At 32.7% G+C, this 19,547-nt stretch overlaps 1 protein-coding gene across 2 annotated transcripts in view; it reads right to left on the minus strand.

Annotated features, from left to right (window-relative positions):
- LOC134712178 (receptor-type tyrosine-protein phosphatase epsilon-like) overlaps positions 1 to 19,547 on the minus strand; it is a 141,134-nt gene that overhangs the window by 59,473 nt on the left and 62,114 nt on the right. The gene's annotated exons all lie outside the window — the stretch shown is intronic.

Raw genomic sequence — 19,547 nt, forward strand, 5'->3', positions numbered from 1 at the left:
AAAAACTTGTATCTTTCCAGTGTTCATTTATTAACTACAACAATGAAATTAGCTTCAAGGTCAAAGTTCAAAGTCATTGGAAGTTCAAGATTCAATGTGAAATGTTTATATATTTGTTGTAATCTGTCAGTATACATGATATATGTTTGCTTTTACTTCTATGATTTATACTAGTATAATTCTGTAATTAATTGAATATTCATTTATTTAGATTTGATAAAGACCCGTTTGTTTCAGATTAAACCAATACATCAAGTGTGATAACATATTTCTCCTTGCCTAAGCAAGTCCTTGCTGCTAGACAGTTAAATTTTCAAATTTAAAATTTGAGGTTAGCCTGAAGGTTCAAAATATTTCAAAGCTATCTGTCTAGACATACCCGTAGCCAGGGGGTTCAATCGACCCTCCCCCCTTGAAACCAAATAAGCACTGTTAAAGTCAACGTTCTGTTAAAGTCGAGTTCATAAGACCAAATAACCCCCCTTGGCAATTCCTGGCTATAGGCCTGCTAGATCTAGACATATTGTATAACTTGAGATTTATGGTTATTGAATCTGTTCCACTAACTAACAGACACATTGATGATACACTTAATAATTCTTATTTTTCTATGATCTTCAAAAAAAGATGTGTTCTTTCTTATATGACGTCAGTAGGCATTATTGTCTTTTCTTGTGACGTGACAATGGGAAACTTATAGCAAAGCAAGAAAAATGAATTTATAATTGAATTTTCACCAAATAGAAAATCTGAGACTATTGATTATACAAATATAAACAACCTGTCCCAAAAACATATAAATTGGGTAAGAATTAGAGCAATCTGAGACCATTGATTAAACAAAAATAAACATCCTGTCCTAAAAACATATAAATTGGGTAAGAATTAGAGCAATCTGAATATCTATTTCCTACCAGCTATCAAGTTAAACATCTCTACACCAGAAAAAGGCCAACGTCTACCAGTGTTATTGATCTATACCTGAAAATACTCTTTATTAATGACATAACATTCTTCTCAAGGAATACTGAAGGTGAATTGGTTAACCATTTACATATATATAACAAACTAGGTTAGTATATATATAAAAAGGCCTCGCCAGCATATATGTCATGTGGCGAAACTAATATCAGACAGGGCCTCAGCCAGCATATATGTCATGTAGCCAAACTAATATCAGATAGGTCTTAAGTTACTGTAAATTCAGAAATTATTGCAGGTTTTTATTATTGCGAATAATGCGACAGAGTTGTAAACGCAATAATTAAAACTCGCATTTTGTAATATTTTAACTGAATAAAGCATGACTTTTCCCAAAATCGTAAAAATTAAAATCGCATTTAAGTTGAAATTGACAAAATCGCAATAATAAATGCACGCAATAATTTCTGAATTAACAGTATTGAGATGTACATGCCATGCTTAAAAATGTACAACTATAATTATTGATTGAAATCCAGTTTATACCATGTCTTACAATAATTTTTCACAGTTGTAACATGATGATTATTTCATTGATTTGTAATTAATAATTATGTACTATTAAAGTCATCAAGTGCGGAATTCACATCATTTAAATAACAGGCTTGGGAAATAAAACGATATTAAAGTTAGCAGAACAAAGAGCTAACCATGTAAAATACTTTATACATGTAATGGACAATCACTCCTTGTAACTTATTTTTTATCTGTAATTTTTTATCTGTAATAACTTTTACTAATAAATGTTTAAACCTGAGTAATTCAGTCAAAGTGAGTTAATATGATTATAACACAGCTATTAACGGTACCAAGAATGTGCATTATTGTAATATTAAAAAAACATATAATTATTCTGATTTACTAAACACTAAGACATTAGTGCTTTCAGGGATTGACATTTTCAATATAATTTGGATTTGTTTATAAGTATAAAACTATTATTATAAAAAGTAATTAAAGTAAACAGATTAGCTCTATAATTCTTTTAGAGTACTTTTGAAGAAGACAGCTTCTTCTAACCAAAAATGTAATTTGAGTGTCAATGAGACAACTCTCAACTAGAGACCAAATGATATAAATGTTGGTAACTATATACTAAAAAAGAAGATGTGGTATGATTGCCATGGAGACAACTGTCCTCAAGAGACCAAATGACACAGAAATTAACAACTATAGGTCACCGTATGGCCTTCAACAATGAGTAAAGCCCATACCTCATAGTGAGTGTAGGTCACTTAGAAAAGCCTTCAATTATGAGCATAACCCCTACCACATTACAACATAGTCAGTGTAGGTCACTTAGAAAAGCCTTCAATCATGAGCATAATCCCTACCACATTACAACATAGTGATGACAACATGTAAAACAAACTAGGAAACTCAGTTTAATTTATGTAAAACAAGAATGTGGCCATAGTACATGAATGCCCCACTTGTACTATCATTTTCTATGTTCAAGGGAACATGAAATTGGGGTCAAAATTCTAATTTGGCATCCTATCATAGGGAACATGTCTACTATGTTTCAAGTTGATTCATCTTCAAATTCATTACAAACTACCTCAACAAAAACTTTAACCTGGAGATGGACAGACAGCAGCAGCTAGACGGACGGACAGACGAACAGACGCACAGACCAGAAAACATAATGCCATTCTATCATAGTAAGTGGGGCATAAAAAACAATGAGCTAAAAACAAATAAGATTTACTGCAACAAAGGAAAAACAATGAATTACAGGCAACTGATCTTGAAATGTGAGGCACATTCAGAATATTGTGGGGTTAAACATGGAGCCCAAGCAGGTCTGGGTTGACCAAACCAATTATAAATATAAAAAAGAAGATGCGGTATGATTGCCAATGAGACAACTATCCACAAAAGACCAAAATGACACAGACATTAACAACTATAGGTCACCGTACGGCCTTCAACAATGAGCAAAGCCCATACTGCATAGTCAGCTATAAAAGGCCCCAATAAGACAATGTAAAACAATTTAAACGAGAAAACTAATGACCTTATTTATGTAAAAAAATTAACGAAAAACAAATATGAAAGACAAATTCTAGTTTGACCAAAACCTGATCTAGGAGTCAAACTGCCAGTAATGGACATAGTTAATGAAAGCAGGGGCAGATCAATGGTATGTGTATACTTTCCTATATATTTGTGAGGTATGACAATTTATTAAAAGAGAATGTTGAAGGCTGTTGAGTCTTAAAAGGCCAATCACACACCACTTTTTGGAGTTTCCAATGTTGATGAAATCATTCTGTTTTTACCAATTAACGTGGTTCATATCTCTTTCATACTACCACCTTAAAAAGGTGTACAGAAAAGAAGGCTGTTTCTCATCATTCTTCTGCAAAGATCTTGCTTAAGCAGGTTCCTATAGGATATCATTTAATCATCCATCATAGAAGAATATTAATTGTTAACTACATAAAACCTAATCTTTGTCAACAAAGTTAATAGTGCAGTTTAATAAAATCTGTTTAAATCTTTGAACACATGTCTTTGATCCAAGACTTCTATGACAGTGTCTATGTTTGTTTCCTAATCAATTCATTAAACAAATATTTTACTAACTGCAATTCTTTGAAAACATATGTCAATTTGTACTTCTTAAAGATTTGATTGGCAGTTGGAAAATAATTTTTAGAACTTTGCTCATACATGCTTGTTGTAAAATCTTGACCCTATTATGCAAGTATCATTTGTTTTTCAAAAGGTATTTATTAAAAATGAAAAGTATTGAAAATTGTGAACTTTTATTATACTGCTAGTCCATATTTAGAATATAAACATATAAAAGAAAAGGTATTTGATAACGGACACTATAATGAAAGAGCATACCAAATAACAATTGTCTTTAAAAAGTATGTTTCAAAAATAAAGAGTATTGAATATTGTGAACTTTTATAATACTGCCAGTCCATATTTAGAATATAATCATATAAAAGAAACTGTATCTAATAACATGACTCTTTAACGTAAGGGCAAACCATATATCAATTGCCTATAAAAAATCAAGATTACATAGAAAATTGCAGGGTAGACGATATACACTATTGATATATCTGCAGATATTCTTTCAGAACGCTATTCCTCATTGTTTGGCCTTACCCACAGTCATTTCTGTAAAAAGATTAAACACACTGTATGCTCTCTGTGTCAAGTTCACCCTAACAGAATGAGCGAGGTATACATGCCATTCACCTATAGAACACTGACATTAACAGGCAAGGGTCCAAATGAAGAACACAATGACACATGACAATGGACTGACTGACACTAACAGACTGTACCAAGACAATTTCAAGTACACTGAAGATTGAAGCAATGACTACCATTGTATAACTAACAATAACTCCCCAGGTAGTTAAGTGACAGCTATCCTGTCATTTTTTCCTGTATAGAAAGCTAATTGGTTTCTACATCACTATTTCTCTTCATTTTCTATATTGGATACATTTCTCAGTTTCATTTCAACAAAGAACGCAGGAAAAATACTAAAAGCTTTGTTTATCAGATGATAAAATAGAAAGTAAACAATAATTAAAAAAATGTTTTTTCAAAGACGAATTCAATTGTATCTGACCAAATGTATCTTTCAAATAAAAATCAATGTTCAATTAGGGTTTGTGTGGATAAAAAATTGCATGAAATTAATTTATGAAATCATTATATTAACACTATCTTCCTTTAAAGATAAAAGCAAATATCGAGTTTGTAAAGTAAAACATCAGAAACTGACCATCACATTTATCTTTTAAAAAAGATGTGGTTACGTATGAGTGTCAATACAATGAGACAACTCTCCATCCAAGTCACAATTTGTAAGAGTAAACCATATGAATTGTTTTACATTTGATATTTCTGCTAGCTGATTATTTGGTATGGGTTTTGCTCATTGTTGAAGAACATACTGTGACCTATGGTTATTTATTTCTGTCAATTTCGCCACCGTTGGAAAATTGTCTCAATGGCAATCATACATAATTCTTGTTTTTATATTATCTTATTTCTAAATGGCCTTTTATTTCATGTTACATGAGCATTTGCTTTTAAATGTAAGACTTTAAAGTAATTAAACTGTAGTATTGTCTTCACAGATGAACACAGCAGAAATAAAACTGTCTGTTTAAGTTCATGTTTACCTGCATACTGGGATTAATCAAACACAATACATTATATAGGCTCATTAATGATAGTTTCTATGCTGGCCAGTTCATCTGTACTGGGTAAGTTTATACAATAATAGCCATATCCAATAAGGACAGGTCTAGATATTCAGACAAGAAGGGTGCTATATTTCACAATAGTGAATACCTCTGCAATATAAATAAGCCTGGCAACAAAAGTTTAGAAATTTAGCTCATTATTTTTCACAAACTCTCCATTTTTTAATGCTAGGTTATATTGTATGAGGAAAATAAAAGAAGAATGTATTTCAGGACATGAATGCCCCCTCTCAAGCTTCACAATTTTCCAAGTTAAAAACATTTAATACAGACACACTGTAAAAGTTTATTTTAAACCACAATTTGTTATTTTAACATTTTTTGTGGTTCAGTTTCTGAAGTGAATTACAGTTACTTCTGAAGTTCCCTTTCATATTAATCTTACTTTTGCAATAAGTATGATTTAAAGAGGATCTTCAAACATAACTAGAGGCTCTAAAGAGCCTGTGTCGCTCACCTTGATTTATGTGAATTAAACAAAGGAAGCAGACAATTCATGACAAAATTGTGTTTAGGTGATTGTGATGTGTTTGTACATCTTACTTAACTGAACATTCTTGCTGCTTATAATTATCTCTATCTATAATGAACTTGTCCGTGTAGTTTCAGTGGAAAATGTTAGTAAAAATTTACAAATTTTATGAAAATTGTTAAAAATTGATTATAAAGGACAATAACTTCTTATTGGGTCAATTGACCATTTTGGTCATTTTGACTTATTTTTAAGTCTTAAATTGCTGTACATTATTGCTGTTTACAGTTTATCTCCATCTATAAAAATATTCAGGATAATAACCCAAAACAGCAAAATTTCCTTAAAATTACCAATTTAGGGGCAGCAACCTAACAACGAGTTGTCCGATTCATCTAAAAATTTCAGGGCAGATAGATCTTGACCAGATAAACAATTTACCCTTGTCAGATTTGCTCTAAATGCTTTGGTTTTTGAGTAATAACCAAAAACTGCATTTAACCTCCATGCTCTATTTTTAGCCTTGGCGGCCATCTTGGTTGGTTGGTCGGGTAAAAAAACACAATTTTTAAACTAGATACATCAATGATGATTGTGGCCAAGTTTGGATTAATTTGGCCCGGTAGTTTCAGAGGAGAAGATTTTTGTAAAAGATCATGGAGATTTACAAAACTAGAGGCTCTAAAGAGCCTGTCCTGTGTTGCTCACCTTGGTATATGTGAATTAAACAAAGGAAGCAGACAGTTCATGACAAAATTGTGTTTAGGTGATTGTGATGTGTTTGTACATCTTACTTTACTGAACATTTTTGCTGCTTACAATTATCTCTATCTATAATGAACTTGTCAGTGTAGTTTCAGTGGAAAATGTTAGTAAAAATTTACAAATTTTATGAAAATTGTTAAAAATTGATTATAAAGGACAATAACTTCTTAGGGGGTCAATTGACCCTTTTGGTCATTTTGACTTATTTTTGAGTCTTAAATTGCTGTACATTATTGCTGTTTACAGTTTATCTCTATCTATAATAATATTCAAGATAATAACCCAAAACAGCAAAATTTCCTTAAAATTACCAATTTAGGGGCAGCAACCTAACAACGAGTTGTCCTATTCATCTGCAAATTTCAGGGCAGATAGATCTTGACCAGATAAACAATTTTACCCCTAGTCAGATTTGCTCTAAATGCTTTGGTTTTTGAGTTATAAGCCAAAAACTGCATTTTACCCCGATGTTCTATTTTTAGCAGTAGCGGCCGTCTTGGTTGGTTTGCTTGGTCACAAAACACAATTTTTTTAAACTAGATACATCAATGATGATTGTGGCCAAGTTTGAATTTATTAATCCCGGAAGTTTCAGAGGAGAAGATTTTTGTAAAAGATCATGGAGATTTACGAAAAAAGAATAAAAACTGACTATAAAGGGCAATAACTCCTTAAGGGGTCAACTGACCATTTTGGTCCGGTTAACTTATTTGTTAATCTTACTTTGCTGAACATTATTGCTGTTTACAGTTTATCTCCATCTATAATAATATTCAAGATAATAACCAAAAACAGTAAAATTTCCTTAAAATTACCAATTTAGGGGCAGCAACCCAACAATGGGTTGTCTGATTCATCTGAAAATTTCAGGGCAGATAGATCTTGACCTGATAAACAATTTAACCCCTGTCAGATTTGCTCTAAATGCTTTGGTTTTTGAGTAATAAGCCAAAAACTGCATTTTACACCTATGTTCTATTTTTAGCCATGGCGGCCATGTTTTTTGATGAAATGGGAATTCAAACACAAACTTTATTCTAGATATCCTAAAAATCAATCAGATGAAGTTTGGTTTGAATTGGTTCAGTAGTTTCAGAGAAGAAGATTTGTGTAAAAGTTAATGACGACGGACGCAGGACGAAGGACGACAGACGACAGACGACGGACGCAAAGTGATGGGAAAAGCTCACTTGGCCCTTCGGGCCCGGTGAGCTAAAAAGGACCATTTATAGAAAACGACAAAAGATTAAATTTATATACAACCTTGCCATCTTTAAATGTCAACAACCTTACTACGCCATTAATAAAAGCTAAAAAAATAGTTTACAAATTGGAGTCTTAGATGGTTATTTATATTTCATATTAATTTAGCTTCCAGATTTTTAAGATGCTTTTTGAATCTTTATCAACATGAAAGGAAGAGCCTGACCTCAAACATTCAGGAATAAAGTGAAAAGCCTCAGGGTGAATACTCTATCACAGATCAAACTGACATTATGTGATTTTTCTTTTAACATTTTCTCTATTTTTCTAAATTCATGAATGTGACATTGTCATCAAAGAGGTAAACAAAAAAAAACTATAGTTTTTTTTGTTCTTGCTAAGAAAACTTCCAAGGTTAATGTTCTTTTATCATTACAATAAACTGAGGCAGTGACAGATACATTTTAATCTTTTGATCATAGTACTGTCAATAATGAGTGGTAAAGCTTGGTATGTTTCTCTTTGTTCTTCTCTTCAATAAGAATTCTGCTTGCATGTCAATATGCAATCAATGTATAGTGTTAATTTATTTCAGTTTCAACATGTAATCAACAGTATTTCTTGTTAAAATTCATGTTATTTTCTAATGTTTAATTTGAAGCAGTGTGAACATTCTTATGTCATTAGGAGGACAGATTAAAAGTTAAAGCTCCAGAGCTACCAGCCACTGAACAAAGGTTAAATCTTAAGAACTGCTAGCAACAGGTCAAATATCAGACAAAGAAAAAAGTTAAATCTCCAGAGCTGCCAATTACAGATCAAAGGTTGAATCTCAAGAGCTGCTTGCCAGAGATTAAAAACTAAATCTCAAGAACTGTCAGCTATGAATCAAAGGTTAAATCTCAAGAGCTGCTAGCCAGAGATCAAAGGTTAAGTATCAAGAGCTTCCAGTCATAGATCAAAGGTTAAATCTCAAGAACTGACAGTCACAGATCAAAGGTTAAATCTCAAGAGCTGCCAATCATAGATCAAAGGTTAAATCTCAAGAGTTAACATGATCAATGTTTTCATCTCAAAAGGGACTTTTCATGTAATAATTTGGAGAAGCGTAGTGTATTTGTCTTTTGGGATGGATTCAAAACCAGAGACTACAAAATGAAGACGCTCACCTTGGTCTATGTGAATATTAAACAAAGGACGCAGATGGATTCATGACAAAATTGTGTTTTGAGGATGGTGATGTGTTTGAACATCTTACTTTACTGAACATTCTTGCTGCTTACAATTTTCTCTATCTATAATGAACTTGGCCCAGTAGTTTCAGAGGAGAAGATTTTTGTAAAAGATAACTAAGATTCACGAAAAATGGTTAAAAATTGACTTTAAAGGGCAATAACTTCTTAAGGGGTCATCTGACCATTTCAGTCAAGTTCACTTATTTGTAAATCTTACTTTGCTGAACATTATTGCTGTTTACAGTTTATCTCTATCTATAATAATATTCAAGATAATAACCAAAAACAGCAAAATTTCCTTAAAATTACCAATTCAGGGGCAGCAACTGTTATACCTCAATATGAATTAAAAAGACAACATCGAGTTCTTATACAATATTAATATATTGCAAACATGTAACCAACTTTTCACATCGAGTAACAACCTTAAAACTGACCAGAAAATACATTAACTCTGTCTTTATCTTTGAATGTTAAACATGTTAAAATAACCAGAAACTTTAAGTGTTCTTCAGTGGCGACTTTACGACCATAGATAAATAGCATTAATTAATTGCGACAGTTCTCTAGAGTTCATTCAGATGCTAAGAAAATATTACTATTTAACGGTTAACAGGTGTCACAGTTAAAGTTCTTGTAATGTCTATTACACAAATAATACTAAAATTAGCCTTTTAACATCTCCCTTTTCAAGAGAAAACACTGTTTTCGAAAATTCACTTTAAATAAAATAAAAGGCGTTGCTCGAATTAACAGAGATGTAATAAAAACAATAAAGCATAACGCTTAGAGTCAATCTTTGTTATATTCCTGATAAAGCATCGGTATTGTTCTTTAATGCCTCGGACAGTAACATAATAGCACTTCGCCCCCAGGTTCAAATTCTCTGAACCTTGTATGCTTGTCGTACCAAGCCTTGATCTTTTCTTTAACAATTTCTGGCATAGCTGCCAAACAATTACGCATAGTAATTCCATGTTCAATAACTGAACAGTGTTTCTCACGAAGTATATGTATAGTCATCAGACCTCTCATAGGCCAGCCATACAACAACACAAACGGCGCTGAAAAGCCTGTTTCTTCATACGGAACTTCACGATACTCGCTTAACGCATAAGGAACCAATTCATTTCCAGACGAAATGTTACCAATAACAATCTCGTCATCTTCGTATATTTTCATCACTTCCGTGGCATGTTCAACTTTGCTTTCAGGTGTATCATCGTCAGATTCAATTTCATCTTCGGCGCGCTTGGCTTTTTCTCTGGTTAGAACAAATGCGTTACTAGTTTGCTCTAGTATATCCATTCCCAAAAGTGCTTCGGCGGCCAATTTCAGTACGAGTCCAACTTTAGCGATACCTGTATAATACGGTGTGTCTATGTTAACAACAGCAAGCTTAGCACAAAACGGTTGTCCAATAGCAGATTGTAGAGTTACATTTTGTCCTTGTAAAATGTTCTTTTTATCAACAAGGTCTTCACGAATTAATGTCATGTCGGTACCGGTGTCTTTCACAAAGCTTACTTGCTTCCCGTTTACTTCTCCTGAAACACAAATAAGTTTATGCCCAACAAGCGGTTTAACCAAATAAGATGCAAGATTTCCTGTTGTCTTGTCCTTTTTTTCACAATCACGTGCATAATGTCCAACAGCTTTACATTTGAAACAACGGTTATTGTCAGTTCTATTTTCATTATTTTGTACATTGTCATTCTTTGTCGGTACTATATAGTCTTCTGCTGCTTCTACTACGGACGCGCTGCCTTTGTTTCTTCTGACCCATTGCGCTTGAACGGGTGAAAGAGCCATCAGGAAAAATTCCTCTTGTAAACTTTTGATCGGATCTTTGTCCTTGGTACATCGATTGAGATTTTGTATAATCCGCGCCATTAAAGCTCTGTAAGTTTCATTGTTAGCTTTTCTAACATTAACTAAGTCAACAAAATATTCATGGGGTCTCTTTCCATATCGATCGATTAGCGCACTTTTCAGATCGTCGTACGAAGTGGACGCTTGTGAAGAAACCTGTCTTGCTTCACCTGTCAACAATGTTCTTAATTGTAAAAATCCTAATGTCATTAGACCAATTTGCCTGACCACTTACTGCATCGAATTCCGATAAAAATGTTAAGATGTCATCGAGTTTCGGATCAAATGGTTGTAATTTTACTTTAAATGGTAGTGACTGATATTTATCAGTATTCAAACAGTTTAATCCCTGTAAACGAATTATTTCTCTTTCGATTACTAATTTCTCTTTTTCGATTTCTAGTTTTTCCCGTTCGATGACAAGCTTTTCCCTTTCAATATCTAACTCATGTCTATTTGTCTTTCTTGTTGCTTTTTTCGGCGGCGGAGTTTTCAGTCTTTGAAAAACTTCTTCCTCAACTGGCACGTCGCTTTCATCTGCGCATTCGGCATCTGTAAATTGCATTAAATTTATATTTCTTCTTGGTCGATTTTTTGCTATGCTGCTTCCTTCTTGTACACCTCCTTCTGCCATTACAGATAGTATAACTAACTACAATTAATCCTGTGATTAATGGAAATATAACGAAAAAGAGAGTTTAAGGCTATGCTCGATAATTCAAAGTCAACGCTGAATCAACAGCCGGATATATTCCAAAATACGAAATCAATATCCAATAAACTAAACAAAAGTTTCATATCCAATCAATCGCTGAATCACACAGCTGGATATACTATATCCAATCAATCGCTGAATCACACAGCTGGATATACTATATCCAATTAATCGCTGAATCACACAGCTGGATATACTATATCCAATCAATCGCTGAATTACACAGCTGGATATACGCCGGATTAACGGCAAAAAAATAAAACACTGATAATTCACATCAGCTACATAAGCAATAATCCTCTGATAGCACATATATCCTGTAGGAAAATTACGCTTATAATCCACTACAGAATAATTAATAACTTAAATTAATTAATCCCATTTCCGCTGCCACCATTTATGTTACACCTCAATATGAATTAAAAAGACAACATCAAGTTCTTATACAATATTAATATATTGCAAACATGTAACCAACTTTTCACATCGAGTAACAACCTTAAAACTGACCAGAAAATACATTAACTCTTTATCTTTGAATGTTAAACATGTTAAAATAACCAGAAACTTTAAGTGTTCTTCAGTGGCGACTTTACGACCATAGATAAATAGCATTAATTAATTGCTGACAGTTCTCTAGAGTTCATTCAGATGCTAAGAAAATATTACTATTTAACGGTTAACAGGTGTCACAGTTAAAGTTCTTGTAATGTCTATTACACAAATAATACTAAAATTAGCCTTTTAACAGCAACTCAACAAAGGGTTGTCTGATTCATCTGAAAATTTCAGAGCAGATAGATCTTGACCTGATAAACAATTACCTCACCATGTCAGATTTGCTCTAAATGCTTTGGTTTTTGAGTTTTAAGCCAAAAACTGCATTTTAGCCCTATGTTCTATTTTTAGCCATGGCGGCCATCTAGGTTGGTTGGCTGGGTCACCAGACACATTTTTTAAACAAAATACCCCAATGATGATTGTGGCCAAGTTTGGTTTAATTTGGCCCATCAGTTTCAGAGAAGATTTTTGTAAAAGTTAACAACAACGACGGATCTTCGGGCCAGGTGAGCTAAAAATAAAGGTTGGTGCCTTCCAAAAACGAAAGTCATACAAAAGACATCAAGATGTGTTCAAAAAGTTAAGAGATCATACCAAAACTGGCCATATCTCGTTCCTGGTTATATACATAAAAATAGAAAGAAACAAAGCATAATCAAAATTGGAGTTTCCAAATTTATCAAGTATTCACAAAAGTTCAATAACCTCATTAAACAAACCAGGTTGATGTTGTCAAGGTTTGGTCACATGACTTCCTTAGAGACCTCAGTACCAAGAGATAAGTTGATGGAGATGTTTCTGTATGTCACTTACATATAATCTGACTCCTTTAGGACTTGATTAATTAAATGGATATCTATATCTGAACACCTGATCAAAATCAACCTGTCAAATCCATAAATGATATGTTCATTAGTCTAGATTTAATATGTTACACAAGGAATCTGAAGGCTGACCTTACTGTAGTATGTTAGCAATATCAGGTGTTCAGAGACATATTTAATTAAAGGACAATTCCTGAGCATGCTCACATACCCCATGCATCCGTCATAAAGGGGAAGGACTTATAGTGACCTACTTGTTTAATTATTCAGTTTCCTTTTTGTTATGATTGAGTTCTGTTATGATTTTAGAGAATAAAATAAATCAAACAAACAAACAATTGGACGAACTAATGCACCCACCGACCAAAAAACATAATGCCCCTTAGTGGTGCATAAAAAATTTCAAGCAGTCACTTAACCATGAAAATGGGGCCAAGGACAAAGTACAAACAACCAAAGACAGACCAACCGTTCCTTACATAAAGTATCTGCAATCAAGTAAGATGCATCAAGGTCTTCTAACATCTGATATATAAAGCTGTATATATACAATGTATATACAAAAAATTTCCATCATGGCAGCTGATTACCATTATGTCTTTTTTTGCAGGCAAGAAAGAAAAAAAATTATACATTAATGTGCCATTGCAGACATTTCAGTGAGTTATTTGTATCTTTGTTACCAATTTAAATTCATTTAGGTGTTTAACTTATCTAGTCAATGCCAGCAATGTATCAAGCTTAGGCCTGACATTGTTTCAATATATTTATCATGGTCCAGCCATAACTGGCTGAAACTTTATTGTGATTTTTTTTTAACAAATCTATCAAAGCTGTTTGTCTACCTCATTTCATGTTGTTTTGATAAATTTAACATATTTTCTAAATCAATAGAACTTTGTACACCTGTGAATTATTAAGTCAATTAATTCAGGGTTAAATCAATATGGGGCAGGTAATTTCAAATGAGTTTTTGTCAGACTGATAAAAATTCAACTTTTGATAAAAAGTAAATTATTGTGAAAAGCCCATCAAGAATTGTACCAAAAAAGCTTTATAGCTGACTATGCGGTTTTGGCTTTGGTCATTGTTGAAGGCAGTATGGTGACCTATAGTTGTTAATGTTGGTGTCATTTTGGTCTCTTGTGGACAGTTGTCTCATTGGCAATCATACCACATCTTCTTTTTTATATATTCTTTCATATTTTATAAAAATAAACACTGTATTTTTGGGGGAAATCATTATCAAACTAAAGATACTGCCTCTATTATATTGGCCAATGAAATTTTCACAATTTTTTTAATTTTCGATCTTTCATTTGCGCCGATGGTGTACATGTAAATTACAGGTGAATGTTATTTCTATTTATCATTATAAGCTCTTCTGTAAGCCAGTCGTATTCATATGGTCAATTATAATTTTTGCATTATCCTAACATATATGTCCTGTATGGTTGTCATTAAGAAAATCCAGGATGTTACTTATGTCAAATTAAGAACTCCTGAAATACCTGCAAGCCAGAGAAAGGAAAAGATGTCGGTGGGGAGCAGGGGATAACATTACTGCATCTGTTAAATTGACATTTAGTAATTTGCCTGTACACAAATCTGTGCAAATGAAAGAATAATCAGCGCAAATGCAAAACACTGTTTAATATATAGGTTGAAGGTCAATATAACAGATCTGGTCAATGATCCAGTACAAATGTACTAGAATAAAAACACAATGTATTTTCCTCCGATCAGACAAGTCAAACAAATCTTACTAAATTGTCCTTTTCAATATTCTTTCATTTAATAAATTATGCATTTGTAAATTGTACTAAGCCTTTATAGCTTGTTGTTCGGTGTGAGCCAAGGCTCCGTGTTGAAGGCCGTACTTTAACCTATAATGGTTTACTTTTTAAATTGTTATTTGGATGGCGAGTTGTCTCATTGGCACTCACACCACATCTTCCTATATCTAAGCACAATGCAATAAAAGAAATATTAAAAAAAAGTTACTCAAATCCAATAAAACAGTCTTCTCTAAAAAAAAACCAGTTCAATTTTCAAATAAAAAATAAGGAGATGAGGTAAAATTACCAAAGTGAAGTGGATGCGTATACACGTAACAGTCAGCAATAATATAGACAACGGTCCAGCCTTCAACAATGAAAAAACCCCATGTCTTATAGTAGGCTATAAAACTCTACTTTTAATAGACTGGAAGACTTAAATTACATGTCTTACAAAATATTAATGCATGTGACAGCTTTCAAAACTAGGCCAATCAAATGTTACACAACTAGATCAGTAAATGGTTTTGTAGTAACTCATTAACTTTTTTTACTTTTTTATACACATTAGATTTAATAACAAACTAAATATAATATGGGTTTTTTTCCAGACAAAGTTTAGCATGATGATTAAAAACTGTCACCTGAACAATGGGAGATAACTCAATATATTTCAATAAAAAAAAAATCTGACAAATTCCCTCTTATCCTTTTACACTTTCCTGTTCAAAATATGTTAAGGAGAAATAATAATTATCAAAAAGTTAAAGTCATAATAAACGAGTGACCGATGAAAAATAACGTTATTTCAATTATTGAACCAATGCATACAAACATCATTAACAGTCTTATGTGCACAATTTTAACATTTTTTTCACTTAAATTTCCTTCTATCATCAAAGTTATTTTCAATCAGTCAGTGTTGTTGTGAAAATATGGCAGGTATTAATTAAAGTTTGTGTTTTGAAGCCGAAGTTAAACGATTGTCACCTGTTTGTCAACAACAACAAACTTAAGGCTCTAAAGAGCCTGTGTCGCTCACCTTGGTCTATGTGAATATTAAACAAAGGAAGCAGATGGATTCATGACAAAATTGTGTTTTTGGTGATGTGATGTGTTTGTACATCTTACTTTGCTAAAAAGTCTTGCTGCTTACAATTATCTCTATCTATAATGAACTTGGCCCAGTAGTTTCAGTGGAAAATGTTTATAAAAATTTACAAATTTTATGAAAATTGTTAAAAATTGACTATAAAGGACACTAACTACTTAGGGTGTCAATTGACCATTTCGGTCATGTTGACTTATTTGTAAATCTTACTTAATGCTGACTGAACATTATTGCTGTTTACAGTTTATCTCTATCTGTAATAATATTCAAGATAATAACCAAAACAGCAAAATTTCCTTAAAATTACTGATTCAGGGGCAGCAACCCAACAACAGGTTGTCTGATTCATCTGAAAATTTTAGAGCAGATAGATCTTGACCTGATAATTAATTTTACCCATGTCAGATTTGCTCTAAATGCTTTGGTTTTTGAGTTATAAGCCAAAAACTGCATTTAACCCCTATGTTCTATTTTTAGCTGTGGCGGCCATCTTGATTTAATGGCTGGGTCACCGGACACATTTTTAAACAAGATACCCTAAAGATGATTGTGGGCAAAATTTGGATTAATTTGGCCCAGTAGTTTCAGAGGAGAAGATTTTTGTAAATGATAACCAACATTTACGAAAAATGTTTAAAAATTGACAATAAAGGGCAATAACTCCTAAAGGGGTCAACTAACCATTTCGGTCAATTGACTTATTTGTAAATCTCACTTTGCTGAACATCATTGCTGTTTACAGTTTATCTAGCTATCTTTAATAATATTTAAGATAATAACCAAAAACAGCAAAATTTCCTTAAAATTACCAATTCAGGGGCAGCAACCCAACAACGGATTGTCCAATTCATCTGAAAATTTTGGGGCAGATAGTTCTTCACCTGATGAACAATTTTATCAAGTCAGATTTGCTATAAATGTTTTGGTTTTTGAGTTATAAGCCAAAAACTGCATTTTACCCCTATGTTCTATTTTTAGCTGTGGCGGCCATCTTGATTTGATGGCTTGGTCACTGGACACATTTTTTAAACTAGATACCCCAAAGATGATTGTGGCCAGGTTTAGATTAATTTGGCCCAGTAGTTTCAGAGGAGAAGATTTTTGTAAAAGATAACTAAGATTTACAAAAAATTGTTTAAAATTGACTATAAAGGGCAATAACTTCTAAAGGGGTCAACTGACCATTTCGGTCACATTGACTTATTTGTTAATAATTTTTTGCTGCACATTATTGCTGTTTACAGCTTATCTCTATCTATAATAATATTCAAGATAATAACCAAAAACAGCAAAATTTCCTTAAAATTACCAATTCAGGGGCAGCAACCCAACAACGGGTTGTCAAATTCATCTGATAATTAAATGGCAGATAGATCTTGACCTGGTAAACAATTTTACCCTGTGTCAGATTTGCTCTAAATGCTTTGGTTTTTGAGTTATAAGCCAAAAACTGCATTTTATCCCTATGTTCTATATTTAGCCATGGCCGCCATCTTGGTTGGTTGGCTGGGTCACCGGACACATTTTTTAAACTAGATACCCCAATAATGATTGTGGACAAGTTTGGTTCAATTTGGCCAAGTAGTTTCAGAGGAGAAGATTTATGTAAAAGTTAACAACAACAACAGACAACGGAGGGACGCAAAGTGATGGGAAAAGCTCACTTGGCCCTTCGGGCCAGGTGAGCTAAAAAGCATGGATATTGAGCACGTGTTTAACATGTACGTACAATCAGATAAAAGTTTATTTTAAGGACATCCATGCGTATTGCGATCACCAGATTTTTATGAGATGGGTCACACTGAGGTCACTTTGCCTACGCAAAATATGTCTTGGAATTGCTTCTAAATATGAACAAATTAAAGAATTTTCTTCAGAAAAAAGTAGATTTAAAAAAGTTTAATAATGAAAACTATCCATTGAGTTATAAAAAAAATAATGCATCATTTTTTTTAATTTGAGGTTTCTTTATATGACTTAGATATAACAAGTGAAACTGCAAGCTACTGCTCACTGATGATACCCCCGCCACAAGTGGATAATATTAATAGTGTAAAAATATGCAAGTGTTCGGTAAACAGGAAGTTGTCGAGTGATTATACTGAAAAAGCATCACACGGTATAGCTGACTTATATAAATCCTGAAACCAAATTTCAGAAATCCCTGTATTGTAGTTCCTGAGAAAAATGCGACGAAAATTTTCAACTTGGCTTTCATGAGTAAAATCATACAAGTGTTCGGTAAACAGGAAGTTGTCAAGTGATCAATCTGATAAATGCATCACACGGTATAGCTGACTGAGGGACTGACGGAGGGACAGACAGAGGTAAAACAGTATACCCTCCCCTTTTTTAAAGCGGGGGTATAATAATTTGTCTTAAAAATTAGTGACCTGTTATGAATGTGTATTCAAAGAATTTTGAAAGAGTACATTATAGATAGTGCAAGTACTACATGTACATTGCATCAACATTTCAAATTATTTCATTTCAGCTATTTTGTATCTTTTCTTCATCTGTATTTAATAATGCAAGTGAATTAGTCAACTGTAAATAAGTATTTGTCATTCAAGCTAAAAGTTTATAGTTATGTTTTCTGTTAAATATATATTTTTTTTTTTTTTTAATTTCATGACTACAAATATAGTTTTAAAGAGGTATGAAATCTATTTCAAAAGATTTCTTTTCTTAAATGCCTTTTTCTTCTTTATGAGGTAGCTTAATTATCAGAATATATTTGAATACAACCTCATATCAAAAAATTAAAAAAATATTCAAAGACAGTTATCTCCCATTAACCACTCAGTCAACAAAAAATCATCTGATCATCTGTCATTTGATGTTGCCATGAAAGAAATGTCATTGAAGCTAATATTATTTCATAGAACATCAAAATGGCAAATAAACTATCATCAGAGAAATTTAAATATTCCCAAAACAAGTAAATAAAATCTGTAGATGCTCAACAAAATGAATTACAGACAAAATATATATTAGATAACCCCACTGAAGTAAAAGTTGGTGAAATTCATTTTCAGATGTACGTATTGTTATGCGTTTACTTTTCTACATTGGTTAGAGGTATACGGGGAAGGTTGAGATCTCACAAACATTTTTAACCCCGCTGCATTTTTGCGCCTTTCCCAAGTCAGGAGCCTCTGGCCTTTGTTAGTCTTGTATTATTTTAACTTTTATTTTCTTGTGTACAATTTGGAGTTCAGTATGGCTTTTATTATCACTGAACTAGATAAAGGAAGATGTGGTGTGAGTAGTATATATTTGTTTAGGGGCCAGCTGAAGGACGCCTTCAGGTGCGGGAATTTCTCTTTGCATTGAAGACCTGTTGGTGACTTTCTACTGTTGTCTGCTCTATGGTCATGTTGTTGTCTCTTTGGCACATTCCCCATTTCCATTCTCAATTTTATTATCAGATGACATATATATTAGAGAACAAAAGTAAAAACCAGCTTCAGTCAAACAATATCCTATCATCTTAAATGCAAGATAAAACTAGGAACAGTTACTGTAATCAAGAAACAAAGGGGACATTTAAAACTTAGAAGTTGAAGAGAAACTCAACTTGGCAATAAAAAAAAAGATGAAAAAAACAAACAAGTAAACATAACACTACACAGAAAAGGTCTCCGTCATAAAACTTTACTCAATACTCAGGGTAAGAAATATGTACTTGAAACATCAAATCTAGTATTTTGATTGGTCGTTTTCCTAGTCTGAGAACAATAATTGTTCTCCAAAGTTTTATGATCACTGGTTCTCTTTGTA

This window comes from Mytilus trossulus, chromosome 1, assembly GCF_036588685.1.
Source record: "Mytilus trossulus isolate FHL-02 chromosome 1, PNRI_Mtr1.1.1.hap1, whole genome shotgun sequence".
NCBI classification, from domain to species: Eukaryota; Metazoa; Mollusca; class Bivalvia; order Mytilida; family Mytilidae; genus Mytilus; species Mytilus trossulus.